Below are 15,763 nucleotides of genomic sequence, written 5' to 3'. Positions count from 1 at the left end.
AATATTTCTTTATTCCTATTCCCAAAGGCATCCCAGGAAAGTAACTACTCTTGAACAAGATGTTGTTTACTATTGGGGTGGAATATGGATCAAGCTTGAATAGTTCTTCAAGTCTTTCCTCCATTTCTAGTGTGCAAATTACCTCCGCGACGAATCCCCACATGTCCTCCTCATCATTATCATGGTTTATTTCAAGAAGTGATTGATCATTTATTGCTATTTTAATAGGAGAAGCATGTATAGTCATAGGAAGACCTTGATAGTTCAACCTAATCATTTGATAGAGCGAGGATGGTATTGCCCCAAACTCATGTATCTAAGGACGTCCAAGAAGAAGGTTGAATGTAGGCTTAATGTCTATGACATGGAATTCAACCATCTTTTGTATTGGGCATGTGGTAATTGGTAGCTTAACAGTCCCACACACCAATTTCCTTGAATTGTCATAGGCGTTAATGCTTTGTGTTGTTGATTGAAAGTCTTTTTCTGGATTAAGGCCTAAATATTTCGCAGTTTGTATTGGGCATACATTTATGACATACCCATTGTCAACTAAAGTAAGAGGGATGTAGTATCCCTTGCACCCCACAGTTAGGTATAATGCATTATTGTGGGTAGTGTCTTTTAAGGGAAAATCATCACTAGTAAAGGTGATTGATTTGTCAGATTTTTCGCTAGTAAGCAAGCTAAAAAGATCCTATAGAGTTGTGTCCGTACTTAAAGACAAAGCCGTTAGAGCATTCATGAGAGAATTCCTATGTTCTTTAGAAGTACTTAGGAGTTCCCAAATGCTACCATTCGCCTTAGATTGGCGAAGTTGTTTGACCAATGGATTTTCCATCTCAGGTGGAGGTGGTACTAGATTTTGAATTTGATTTTGAGTGGTCGAAGATCCATTTGGTTGTGTTTGATAAACTCACCCATAACGAGTTAAATGATCTATCTCGTTTGGGTTAGTTGTAGGACTCATGAACCAACTTTCTTTTAGAGGCTTTGAATGTGCCTCAATTTTAAGATGCTCCATGAGTTGTGCTTGATGCCATTGTTCATCAAAAGAGAGATTCAATAAATCTTGTGATTTCCCCAAGAAATGATCCCAATCAAGCGCTCCACTTGTTTCGTTTTGTAGACAAGGTGGAGGTGGGACAGCGGCATACTTAGAGACATATAAGTCTTGGAAGTCGTCGTCCCATAACCCACACACTTCATTAGTTGCCCCTATGAGTGTTGTGGTTAGAGGCTTCCCAATGGGAGTGATATAATTCAAAGGATTGAATGTATCGCTTCCCATATGGTCCTCATCAATGTGAAATGTCCCCAATGGGGATACATTGTTGTTGGGTTTAGGCGTGGGAATTCTCCCATCGTCTACTAAATCTTGTATTTTGTGTTTTAGGACAAAGCAACGTTAAGTATCATGTCCAATACCTCTATGATAAGCACAATAGGCATTGCCATCCCATTGGGAGTTTCTTTCTTCTAGAGGAGTGGGTGGTGTTGGCCTTGTTGGTGCGAGCAATCCTTTTTTATTTAGTTTTTCTAGTAATTCTTTATAGCTCACAGGAAATTGTGTAAACCTTATTTGTTTTGTCCATGTTCTCCGAGGGTCACTATATCGCATTGTGCTTTTATATTGCGTGGAAGTCGCAAAAACATCAATAGAGGATGAGGTGTTATCTTTCCCCTTTTTGTAGTTGTTCTTAGGTTGATGATGATGAGGCTTGTTTGCCTTTTCCTTAGCAAGATCATCTTCAATCCTAGTAGCCACAAAATAGACCTTTTGAAAAGTGTCTAAACCAAGGTAGCATAGATGTTTGTTGTACTTTTCATGACAATTGTTAATGAACTTTTGTACCAACTCGAGTTCAGGTGGCCTTTGGGCAAGGTGGGCCGCCTTTTCTCGCTATCTACCATAGAAAGCAAGGAAACCTTCATTGTCGCCTTGCTTAAGCATTTCAAGTTCATGTAAAGTTGATTTGAACTCTAGGTTGCAAGGCCAAAGCTTCGGCATTTTTCTTTTCATCTTTTTCTAGTTTCTTAATTCTTCTCTCCTCGGCCTCTTGAGCCCTTTCCTCTCTCAAGCGAACAATCTCTTCTTGGAGTTGCTCTATGGTTGACATCGTTGTTGGACTAGAGTAAGTTGTTGAGGGAAGATGGTTTGAAAGGAGTGAATTGTTTGATGGTGAACGTAGAATGCGAGTGCCCGGTAGTCTTCGTTCCCAAGCTTGGAAACCGGCCCTAAAGGAAGTACGAAAGGTTAAGAAAATCGATACGCTTGCTTAGAAAAAAGAAAAAAAGAAGAGGAAAAAAAAGAAAAAGACGCAAGATGCGTTCAAATAGATATCACCGCCTTTAAACAATTCATTAATAATGACATTTTTTGTACGAGTCAATTGTTCTTGAGAAATCAAAAGGGCCTCGTAATAGTAGGCGCACGCATCCCTGGCTCTTGCGCTGGTCGTGCAAGAATTTCTTTTTTACGAGCAGTTTTTTTTTATGTTTGTGTCTTTTTTATTTAGCGATTTTTTTTTATGATACCCTTCGAATGCGACTCAAAATTATGAAGGGACAACTTCGCAATTGGGAACCTAACCAAACTAAAAAGCTATCCTAAACACGTCGCATATAGTCATATAATCACATAAGCATACCATAAGCCAAGATTCACATAATGCCTTTCTAAGGTCAAAAGCTTGGGTGTCCAAAGGTACCACATCTTAAGGAACGATGCACAAATCAATCACTCAACGTGTTGACTCATGACATAGCCCTACCAACATTTTGTTGACGATAGGGGTGGGATGATTGTTTTTGATTTCGGGATAGAAGCCTAGTTTTGGCAACCCCTAGTCAATTAGCCAATCCCCAAAGGTTATAGTGTGCTATGATTTATGCATGATGCAATGTTGCTTGTTTGGTTTTTACTTTTGTGAAAAAGGAAGATATTACGCGTTCAAGTCTCGCTCTCTAACTAGAGATTATCCAAGTTAATTCCCGTCATAACCCATAGGCAACCTAGTGTTGGAAACCTTGGACCATAACTAAAAATTAATCTTGTAACCTCTAAGTCCCCAGTGGAGTCGCCACTGTAAGGAGGGTGTGCCCATCGTAGGGGATCCTTCTCCTTAATGCCCATGGCCCTTTAAAAGCCTAGGACTTTACACTTGTTATGGTGTATTAGGATTTGAATTCCTGACTATTTGGGGGACCTTGAATTAGAATTGATTCTATCATTACGTTTTTTTGTAAGAAAAAAGTAGGAGTCGCCAATGAGTTTTAGGAAAACTCATAAACCTCGTTCATGCCTTTCTCCCAAGTAGAGTTCAAGGGATATTTAGCACGAATCTTAAGTTTACCCATGCCCAAATTGGTCTACATGTACCAAAAATGAGTTCGGGAGCGAGGGTACTAAAATAACGTTCCCTTTAGGGGGGAATTACTATCCTAGCCCTAGTACATCCTCTACTAGCTCTTCCTTTTTCGCAATTTTATCACCAAACAATATATGCAACGCGATACCTAAAAACTAAGTTATTTGATTTTATTTACAAGCATCAATCATGTAGGAATTACATTGCAAAGGTCGTTATTCTTATTTAATCAATATTCGTGAAAATAACAATCAATAAACAAGATTCGCCTTAACTTAGGTGATCAATCAACAATTAATTATTTAATTCTATTCTTTATTTAACACAAGATACTATGTGGAATTAATTAATTAAAAGTTCATTTAAAGTGATCAAACAACACTAATTAATTAATGAAAAGTTATTTAAACAAGAAAAAAAAGGTGATTGATCTAAGTGCTCGGGAATTTACCACTTCTCCTTACTAGATCTTCGTTTAGAACACTTATGGAATCCTTCTTGTTTGGGAACCTCCACCATAGTAACAAGTATTGAGGGGGTGAATGTTTAGGAAAAGAGGGTTAAGAGTACACAAGTTCACAAAGTTTCTGCCAGAGTTTTAGAATATTTATGTTTGTTTCAGCCTCGTATTAAGCCTCTATGTATAGGGAATGGATGCATTTAAGGTTTTGAGTATTCTGCAGTAGCAGGTGTCTAGCGCAAGTGATTTAGTTGCGCTGCCCCTTTTTTCCAATAGTTGCGCTGCTCGGGGCAGCGCAACTAGATGTCTTGCACGCGATATTATGGTAAGATTCGATTTTATATTTTTATGAAATTCTTAATCTTCCGCAAGCGCATCACTAGATGTTGCGCTGGATGTAACGCGTAACCTTGTGAGTTGCGCGCACCAAACCAGCGTGACTCGTTGAGATGCGCACGGATTTTTCTACGGCATCATTAGTTTTTAACTTAGGCGCCTCTAAATCAGTTATATTTAGGTTTTAACCTCGGGCTTAAGCCTAATTATGGTCGGGCTTAGTTAGATTGGACCTTAATTCATTTTGTTTTAGGTTAGGCTAGTCATTTTGCATTCTTATGACTTAATCAATTGTCCATAAGCATTCCTCACGTAGATCCAACACAAAGATGGTTTTATTTTTCTTCATAGCATTTCTTGGCGAGATAGGAGGCCAAAAGTAGATGTCTACAATCAGAAACGGCCTCCACCTAGGCATTCTGATCACTTGACCTTACTGAATAATTAGCTTTCTAATAGCTCCGAACCCTCTATCTGGATAATACACTTGTTCGAAGGATACCATTCCTTTCAATCTCCCACGGACAAGTGTGCTTTTAGTGTATAGCCTTTTTCCTATGTCACTTAATGTCTCTTCATGAAGTATAAGGTAAGATTATTCGTCATCCTTATTACATCCAGAAGTGTTTCTCGAAATCCGAGTTTGACTGTCAATAAACAGATAATTTCTAAAATCCATCCGAGCAGGGCCATGCCTTTTCACAGTCTCGCTCTTCGAGAGGCCTTGTAAACAACAAAGACATGTTCCCTATTGTTAGTAGGGGGACATTCCCAGTCTTGTAATGTCAGCTTCTCTTACTAAGAGGACCTAGCCGCTCGAGTGTTGCCGTCATAATCTCCATTTAAGGCAAACGTTTGACTAACATCAAAACGGACTAGTACTCAAACAAGAGAACTCACAATACTCATGGCCGAGGAAAGAGGTTCCGATAGCCATAATGAGAAGTACACTTATGACGATTTATAAATCTCTTAAAGTATTCTCATAGGTCGATCCAGTATGGTTCTAAACCAATACCTGTGCAAATGATTTATGACAATCATATCCTTATAGCACAAGAAACGATGCTATAAATCAAACTACACGCTAATCTCAAGCGGTCATTAACCGTCCATCATTTAAATGACTTCGATTAGGGATAATTTTCGATTATAATATTCAATGTTCACTTAATAGGTGTTTATTTATCCAACACTGGTCTTAATACCCTATTTTGAATATTCTCATAATCGAATGGACTCAATATTTAATCCTAAACCACAATTAAATAGAAATGGAGTGATAAAATTGCATGAAATTTAAATTACTCCAAAACCTGAATGGTTCATCTTAGTGTCTTACATTAAAATGTTCAAAATCACTTAAAACACTAAACAGGGAAATCAAAGCCAATCTCCAACGCGCCTGATTCCCATTACCTCAACGTGCTTGTAAGTAGATCGACTAAATTGTCGTCCGTTCCAACTTTATAAATTCTGATTTCACCCTCTGATTTCTGTTCCCTTAATATATGAAATCGCCGCTTGACATATTTGACCTTCTGATGTTCCTTTGGCTCTCTAGCCTGAGCAATACCTCCATTGTTGTCACAATAGAGGGTTATTGGACCCTTGATGGAGGGTACAACAACAAGTTCACCAACAAATCCAAACTGCCTCCTTAGCCACTTCAGCAGCTGCCAAGTATTCGGCTTCAGTTGTAGAATCTGCAGTTGTGCTCTGCTTGGCACTCTTCCAACTAAACGCTCCTCTATTTAGACAGAACACATATCAAGACTGTGATTTGAAATCATCTCTGTCTGTTTGGAAGCTTGCGCCTGTATAACATTTAACAAATAATTCTTCTAAGCCACCATATATACTGGGAATTTATCCTTGTTCCTTTTTCAGGTAATTTAGGATATTCTTGGCGCAGTCTAATGCGCCTCTCCTAGGTCTGATTGGTATCGACTCGTAGCACTCAAGGCATATGATACATCAGGCTTATTACATATCATGGCATACATGATTGATCCAATTAGCGAAGCATATGGAATCTGATTCATCCTTTCTCGCTCATCAGGTGTCTTTGGACACTGCTTCTTGCTCAGGGTTACGCCATGTGACATGGGTAGGTGACCTCTTTTGGCCTCCTGCATACTGAATCGTGCCAGTACCTTATCGATATAAGTACTCTGGCTCAATCCAATCATCCTCTTAGATCTATCCCAATAGATCTTGATGCACAATATGTACTGAGCCTCTCCCAAGTCTTTCATTGAAAAACATTTTCCAAGCCAGGCCTTTACAGACTCTAACATCGGAATGCTATTTCCAATGAGCAATATGTCATCGACATATAAGACTAGGAAGGCGATGTCACTCCCACTGACCTTCTTGTAAACACAACATTCATGTGGATTCTTGATAAAACCAAACTTACTGATGGCTTCATCGAATCGCAGATTCCAACTTCTGCTAGCTTGCTTTAAATCATAAATTAACTTTAAGCTTGCATACTTTCCCAGCATTGTTTTGGTCGACAAAACCTTCAGGCTGTGTCATATACACAGTTTCTTCCAAAACTCCATTGAGGAACGCGGATTTGATGTCCATCTACCATATTTCATAGTTGTAATATGCAGCAATCGCTAAGAGGATCCGAACGAATTTAAGCATTGTGACCGGAGAAAAGGTTTCATCGTAATCAATACCATGAATTTGCATGTAACCTTTTGCTACCAGTATAGCTTTGTAAATGAATACATTTCCATCATTATCAGTTTTCAATTTGAAAATCCACTTACAACCGATAGGTGTGTAACCTTCGGGTAAGTCAACCAAGTCCCAGACTTGATTTTCTAACATGGAATCCATTTCAGAACTCATAGCCTCTTTCCATTTAGTAGAGTCGGTGCTCGCCATCGCTTGCTTGTAGGTTGCCGGTTCGTCTTCATCCATTACCAGGATGTCCTGATTCTCGGTTAATACAACACCAAGATACCTACCAGGTTGAGACCTCGGCAACTGCCCTATGTAGGGTAACGGACTGAGCTTTTGCATTATCGGTTTGACTTTGCACATTTTGACCTGCGTCAACAGATGTTGTTTGAGCACTTTGACTGTCAATCTGATTTTGTTGCTCGTCCTCTCAAACTTCATCGAGTTCGATTTTCCTCCCACTTGTCATTTTGGAAAGGTGTTTCTTCTCCAAAAGACACCATCACGAGCAACAAACACTTTGTTCTCGGATTTGTTGTACAAGTAATACCCTTTGGTTTCTTTTAGGTAGCCCTCAAAGAAAACCTTGTCAAATTTGGGGTGAAGTTTGTCAGAAATTAATTACTTGACATGCTTTGCATCCCTATATCTTGAGAAAAGACAACCTTGGAGGTTTCTTTGTCCATAGCTCGTATGGAGTCTTTTCTACAGCTTTTTATAAGGCACGATTCAGTGTTAATGCCGCGGTTAGAAGTGCGTGTCCCCAGAAAGAGATAAAAAGGTCACTAAGACCCATTATTGATCGTACCATGTCCAGCAAGGTTCGATTTCTCCTTTTGGATACTCCATTCCATTGTGGAGTTCCTGGAGGTGTCAATTCGGAAAGTATACCTTTTTCTTTTAGATGGTCATCGAATTCTTGGCTCAAGTATTCACCACCTCGATCCGATCGAAGGGCTTTGATTTTCTTGCCAAGTTGATTTTCAACTTCACTCTGAAATTCTTTGAACTTTTCAAAAGATTCAGATTTGTGCGACATGAGGTAGACATATCCATATCTACTATATTCATCTGTGAAGGTGATAATATATCGATGACCGTTTCTTGTGGTTGTGCTCATTGGTCCACATACATCGGTGTGTATTAGGCTCAACAAGTCACCTACGCTTTCTCCCAACTTGGAGAATGGCTACTTTATCATCTTGCCTAATAAACATCCTTTGCAATTCTCAAACGATTGTAAATCGAACGAGTCAAGAACACCTTCCTGTACAAGTTTCTTGATGCGTTTGATGTTAACGTGGCCAAGACGACAATGCCACAAGTACGTCTCATTTGACTCAATGTTCTTAGCTTTGTTGGTGGTATTATTAACATTATAAACTTGTTCGTCTAACAAAAGCACATAAAGACCATTTTCAGAATGTGCAATACCATATAAAACATTATCGAGATAAAACGAACATTCATTGTTCTTTACTTATAATTCAAAATCTTTGGCGTCCAACGCCGAAATTGAAATAATGTTTTTGGTAATGTTGGGAACATAATAACAGTTTTTAAGTTCCAAAACTAGCCCCGAGGGCAAAGACAAACTGAGAGTTCCTACGGATACGACTGCAATTCTGGCTCCATTGCCAACCCGGAGTTCAACCTCTCCCTTTGATAGCCTCCTAGTGTTCCTTAGTCCCTGAGAATTGGAACAAAGGTGTGAGCCACATCCGATATCTAATACCCATGATGCTGAGCTAGTGAAGTTTAAGTCTATAACGAATATACCTGATCCAAAGCAACGGTTCCGTTCTTCTTATCTTCCTTGAATTTGAGGTAATCTCTCTTCCAATGTCCCTTCTTCTTGCAATAGAAGCATTTGGAATCAGATTTAGAAGATGCTACCTTCTTATCCTTGTTATCTTTGGTAGCTTTTAGCTTAGGCGGAAAGGTCTTCTTACCTTTCCCCTTGAAGCCTTTCTTCTTCTTGCTTGAGCGCTTGAACGGCTTGCCCTTATTGATCATGAGCATATCATGCTTCCCCTCATCCTTGAGCGTTTGCTCGGCTTGCTTCAACATACCATGAAGCTCGGTGAGGGTTTTCTCCATGCTGTGCATGTTATAGTTCATCTTGAACTGATCATAGCCTTTGTGCAGCGAGTGGAGAATGATGTCAATTGTCCATGTTCTTAAATAATCCTGTCATTTTGAGTACATGTGAGCTGATCTACTCTCCTTTCTTGAGTTTACACTCAAGGATATGCCTGTGTGTTTCAAACCTTTCAGTTAGGGCTGCTCATGGAACATGTTCTGCAGCTCAGAAATGATCTCAAAAGCTGTCTCCTATTCAAAGAAATTCTTTTGTAGGTCGGGAGACATTGTGGCCAACATGATGCATTTGACATCCCCATTGGCAGTTTGCCATCGGTTTAGGGCAGCCTGAGTCACTTCCTCATTGGAAGTCTCGGGCATTTCCTTATCAAGGACATATTCCTTTTGCTCTTGCATGAGAACTATACGCAAGTTCCTTTGCCAATCAAGAAAATTTGGCTCACTCAGCTTCTCCTTTTCGAGAATTGTGCGTAATGAGAATTGGTTGTTTGAGTTATTTGCAGACATGGTTCTACAATTGAAAGAATTTGAAATGAAAAACCATTCATAATACTTAAATAAGATTGAAATCATACATATTTACCAAACTTATTTAAACGTCTTATTCACACATTAAATTGTCCCCATTTGGTGAGAATAAGTCGATTCCAAGATCCAAAGAATCAATGAGTAGTTAAGCATGCCTGGGCTTGTCTTAAAACTCAATATTCTAAGGTAAGCAGCTCTTTCCTAATGGCTCCAAGCCACTCTTGCTTAGATAAATCGTCGCATCTAATGCTCTCTCAACAACTTATCCACTTTTCCACGACATGTTAGGACTTCATCACTCATATCGTTGAGAATAACCAAAACCAACATGCATACCCGGCATGCCTTACGTATCCTAGGAGTGATAGGGATGCCTCGCTTTGGCGTAGCCCATCACTACTCTCAATAGGTCGGTAAGTGTTGTTTTGGAATGGCAAATTTTACTCAATATTTTAGGGACCTAGGGTTTCTATGTTGGTTGATTTAAGTGAACTTAATTAATCATCGCAACATTCGAAATCCTAAACCTGCATCTAACATATTATTCATATCATAAATATATATCGAAAACATAAGTAAATGATGCATTTGGCAACTAGCATGACCCCTTGAGTCTTCAAGACTTCAAGGGTCTTCTTTTGTAACTTCATGGCTTCGTCATCCAAGAACCTTCGTCTTCAAGACATGACCAAAATAATGCAAATACTAGTATCTACAATTAGGACTAATCTAAATATTAAGGTACAAAACTACTCAACAGTTCACAGACTGTATTTAGATTTACAAAAATACATGACGAAACGCAGTCCGTATTTTCTATCCTAATCAGGCCCCACTAGTTGTCATTTTATAAAACCTGTGAGAGAATATACATTCCATTCATCCTTCACTATATGTGAATGGCCCATGCATTTTACAACAATAATCAAGTAACAATGCACAAACACGCGCAAACTAGTAACTAACTTAGGTGGTTAATCTCATTAACGCGCCTAATTAAAACTAGTCAAATTTGTTTAACCGATTATGTAAATAAGCGCAATTAAAAATGAAGCTCCCACTAAATTCCACATCCACCTTAATTAAGCCGGTAAACCCAAAATTTTACCAAAATAAAATTTTGCAAGTGCCGCTCAAAACCGAGGCCTAGCCTCCAAAATTTTAATTCAAAATTAATAAACATAATTAAAATAAATAAAATGGCTAAAACGCAAAATATAGCCCAATGCTTTCATGTGCCTAGCACCAAGCCACTCGAGCTTGCTGCTGTGTGCATCATGCCGCAATCCAGCAGCACACCCGCACACGCAAAGCCACCCAGCCGCACCAAGTAGCACATAGACACTCGCCCAGCCACAAACGCATCGCACAGCCACACACACGAACAGCAGCGCACATGGCGCGCACAACATGCGAGTTGCTGCTGCTCCATGCTGCTCCTGCCTTGCTGGCCATAGTGCGCCATGCTACTGGTCAGCAAGCACCAACAATGCTTGGCTGCACGCACCAAGCAGCAGCCACGCCTTGGCAGCCACATACGGGCTACTGTACAGCCCGGCTAGCCAAGGGTGGTTTTGCCTTGGTTTGCATGTTAAAACCTCGGGATTGATTAGTTTGATTTTACTGTCTTATCTTTTATCAATTCGACTCGACTTGCGACGCTCCTAGGTCGATTTCCGACATCTAAATATTTAATACTCGAGCGACTCATTAATTCCTTTCGAATTAATTCATCGTGTCAGATCGTTAGTTGCTTGGGTGTGACCCGAAGGGTTCAGTCAAGATTAAGTTGTAATATTAATTATGCATTAATATTACTAATCGGAAGCGGCCTCCACCTAGGCATTCTGATCACCTGACCTTACTGAATAATTAGCTTTCTAATAGCTCCGAACCCTCTATCAGAATAATGCACTTATTCGAAGGACACTATTCCTTTAAGGTAGGCCAAGGAGGAATAGGACTAAGGACCCATTTGAACTTCCTAAAAGACCTAGAACACTAAGCAGGGCGGGTATGGAAATGACTTGTTCCATTTTTATGGTCAAAGGGCATAATAAGAGAAGATGTCCAAATACGGACTCGCTTGTCGTTAAGGAACCACAACCTAAAATGACTAGGGGCAGACGAATTCTTACACTTAGGGTTGATGCTACAACATATTCTGCTGGTACTGCATCTGTGATAACACCTACCCCTGCCACACAAACTGCATCATCAGCTCCTCCTCCCAAACATCAGCACCACACTTCTATTGCAAACCCTAGTCAGCTAACAAGAGGAAGAAGAATGATTACAACAGGTCAAGGATTAAGAGGTGGAAGGGGTGGAAGAGGGAGTTCAGGCAGGGGTAGGAGAGGGAGTTCAAGCAGGGGTGGGAGAGGTGCTACAGGAAGGGGAAGAGGCAAAGAAAAAGTGTCTACAAGTGTTAGAGTATACTTTGCATCAGATGGCAGTGTTGTAACAAATGTAAATGTAGATTTCTAAGAGTACTCTGTAATTTCATTTGGACTTCAGTTTGCTTTGCTGTTATATTTTTTTCCTGTTTTTGCAGCCATTTGGGAGCAACAAGAGGGCAAGATGGGTGATTGAACCCTAAATACAACATTGCTAATTTAAGACTGAACCCTAAACTTGGAACTACTATCCTAATTTGGCCAAGTTCGATCTTAAATTCTTACATATCTTCCTCCAAATTTTCCTTTTTCACTTGTAAATTCTTTATCTTCTCTTCCAACAATTTTTTTTTCATGCTCCAATTCAGCAATGGTTGTGTCTCTCTCAAGTATCTGATATTGAACCTCATCACCATTGTTTATGTCTGAGATCTAACTAAACATTGCACACTAAGTATCCTACAACACCAAAAACAATACATATTCATAAGCAACCAACATTAATCCTAAACAAATCACACCAAATAAATTGAAATACTTACGGGCCAAAATGGATAGCCATAGAACTTCCTTCCCACATTTATCCCTTTCTTCACTGTCCATAGCACATCATTCCTCCCACAATTGCATTTAATCAAAGGGTCTGCAACTCCCCTAGAGTTTGAAGATGAACCTGATCCAGATAAATGTTGCCGCATTTTCCTAATATTGAGATTAGATTACAATAGAAGGATGTGAGAAGAGAAGGGTTGTAATTTTTGGGGATTTCTCAAAATTATTCGAAGAACAATAAAGAGCAGGGGGAAGGGATGAATCGCAAACAATAAGGAGCAAGGGAGGGAGAATTTTTTGGGAACTAATCGCAAACGAATGCAAGGGAGGGGGAATATAAAGGGGAAAGAGATAAACACAAAAAAACAAAATTAAAAATCAGAAAATCTACAACGGTTACATCCACGTAAGCATTTTACCTGTTGTTGTAGGTAACAAAGTCAAGTGGCTTAATAATATTAGTCGTATAGTAAAGCTTCACTTATTCTGAGTTAATTAAAAGGTTGGCTTATTTTAAGCTAACCGGGCAAAAGTTGGCTTATTTTTGGCCAATTTTTCTATTATATTAACTAATTAAAAACATCCACCTTTACAGAAATTCCATTGAGAACCCAGTTGTCAAATTAGTTGTATGTGCCACATATGATTCATAGCTGAATAAGTTTGCATCTATCTTTTCTAAATTTTTTTTTTCTTTTTTTGAGATAGGAGTTTGTATCTATCATTGGATACTAGTTTGTTATTCAATTGAGAAAAAATTGCTAAACAAATATTATTAGGGTATTAATGTCAACACACAATACATAAATACGTACATAAATAATATTTGGGATATACTTCTCTAAACACTATTTATAAGAGGTATGTATATTAAAGTTTATTAAAAAAAAAAATAAAAAAAAAAATTAACATGGCTAAATTGTATTTCATTTACCTTGCAATTTTAGACTTGTAATTTAGAATTTAGACTTGTAATCTCCTACTACCTTTTGTATCATAAACCCTTATAATGAAAGTAGATTCAAATACTAATAGTTTATGTATTGTAATATTATTGGTAATTATTAATTATACTATAGGTTAGTACCTAATGATAAAACAAACCTATACTTTGTTGGTAATTATTAATTACTCCGTATGTTATAGGTTAATACCAAATGATAAAATAACAACCTTAAATTAGTTAATCTAAATTAGATGTTACGTTTATAATTTTATTTCTTATGTATTCAATAAAAAAATCTATAAATGACTTGAGTTAACAAGAATTTTGATTCTATGTATCTTTTAAAAAGGGAACTTATGCATGTAATAGCTGTTATGCCTAGACTAATGCAATCAATTAAGAAGATTTATATCCAAAAAAAGACATTAATTAGAATTTATAATGGAATATTGTAATAGATTTTTTATAAGTAACCTAATTATATGACATTACTTTACGATCTTTACATATCTTTTATTTACAAATGTTATCATTTTACCTAAAAATAAGCAATCACCATGTCATTGAGGCAATATATAGAACCAAATTTTAATCTTGAATAGTTGCCGTAAATCAAGCAATATAACCCTATTATATAGAAACTTGTTAAATATGGAAGAAAAACATAGAGATTTAAGAGAAATATTGTTACATTTGGTATATTATTTCATCTAGTACGGGATATATATACATGTATATTATCTATGGTTCCATAATCTAATAAGATCAAATACCCAACTCTAGAATGTTCTAGATTGTACATGGGATAATAGTCATCTACATTTAGATATTTCATAACACTCTCCCTTGGATAAGTATATATTAAATAACAAAAATTTACTAAAAACCTGTACAAAATAATACATTATAATGCACATAAGATGATGCCTTGTTAAAAACCTTACTAGGAAAACCTAGTGGGAAAAACCATGGCTAAGGAAAAAAGAGTGCAGCGCGCATAACTCCCCCTCATGACTATATAACTTGAGATCTTTAAGACGACGTAGTCCAATGCCGTAAGCTAATTTTTTGTATGTGGCTGTTGGGAGCGGAGTAAACAAATCTGCCAAGTTTTCACTCGGGCGAATCTTATGGACTTTGAAATCACCATTCTTTTGGAGATCATGAGTGTAGAAGAATTTTGGTAAAATATGCTTTGTTCTATCACCTTTGATATACCCTTCCTTAACTTGGGCGATGCATGTTGCATTATCCTCATATTAAGTTGTTGGAACTTCTTTCTCGGAGTTTATGCCACAATATGTTTGTATATGTTGAATTACAGACCTTAACCATACACATTCACGACTAGCCTCATGGATTGTCAAAATTTCTGCATGGTTAGAAGAAGTAGTTGCAATTGTTTGTTTCATAGAATGCCAAGAAATAGAAGTACCTCCACACATAAACACATATGCAGTTTTTGATCTAGCATTATGACGATCAGACATATACCCTGCATCTGCAAAACCAATCAAACCTTCTTTGCATAGATTAGAGAACAATAAACCGATATCTTTCGTACCTTGAAGGTAACGAAATACATGCTTAACCCCATTCCAATGCCTTCGGGTGGGGCATGAGCTAAATCTTGCTAACAAATTTACCAAAAATGATATGTCGGGTTTTGTATGACTAGCAAGATACATTAATGCCCCTATTGCAATTAAGTATGGTACTTCAGGACCAAGAATTTCTTCATTATTCTCCCGAGGTCGGAAGGGATCTTTTTCTACATCAAGTGCCATAACAACCATAGGGCTACTCAGTGGTTGTGTTGTATCCATGGAAAATCTTTTAAGAACCTTTTCTATGTACACTACTACAAAAATAGGCGAGTAGACCCTTTCAAATTGGTCTTGGACAGGTCTCTAGCTAAGGGGTCTATTTGATAAAGAGACCCCCCTTATTGGGGGGGTCTGTTTTAAAAAACAAACAAACCCGTTATTAGAGACATGGGGATTGTTAGGTTTGATGTATGATAGATATACGAGAAGGGAAATAGACCCGTGTTTTGTATTAGGGGGTCTCTTAAATGGGGGTCAAATTGACCTGTTATATTAGGGTTTGTTTGGCGTTGCTGTGATTTTCTGTTTTTTGGTTTTTTGTTGTATAAAAGTATATGATATATGTCACATAATGAATCAAAAATTATTTAAATTTATTAAACTTATAATAATTTTGAAAACTGACAACAAAAAAGTGAAAACACCTTTTTTCTGTTTCCTGTTTTTGGTTTTTAATTTTCAAAAAACTAAAAAACTAAAAACCAAAAATGATGTCAAACAAGCCCTTAAATAACGGGTCTGTTTGATTTTTTTTTAAAATAATT

At 37.8% G+C, this 15,763-nt stretch overlaps 1 pseudogene; it reads right to left on the bottom strand.

Moving 5' to 3' along the window:
- Positions 1-14,651: 14,651 nt before the first annotated feature.
- Positions 14,652-15,218, bottom strand: LOC145565270 (secreted RxLR effector protein 161 pseudogene; annotated as a pseudogene).
- Between the last annotated feature and the right edge of the window lie 545 nt (positions 15,219-15,763).

The sequence above is a fragment of the Chenopodium album genome, chromosome 10 (genome assembly GCF_948465745.1).
Source record: "Chenopodium album chromosome 10, dcCheAlbu1.1, whole genome shotgun sequence".
NCBI classification, from domain to species: Eukaryota; Viridiplantae; Streptophyta; class Magnoliopsida; order Caryophyllales; family Amaranthaceae; genus Chenopodium; species Chenopodium album.
The sequence above is the reverse complement of the archived record's forward strand: the minus strand, read 5'-3'. Positions and strand labels throughout refer to the sequence as shown.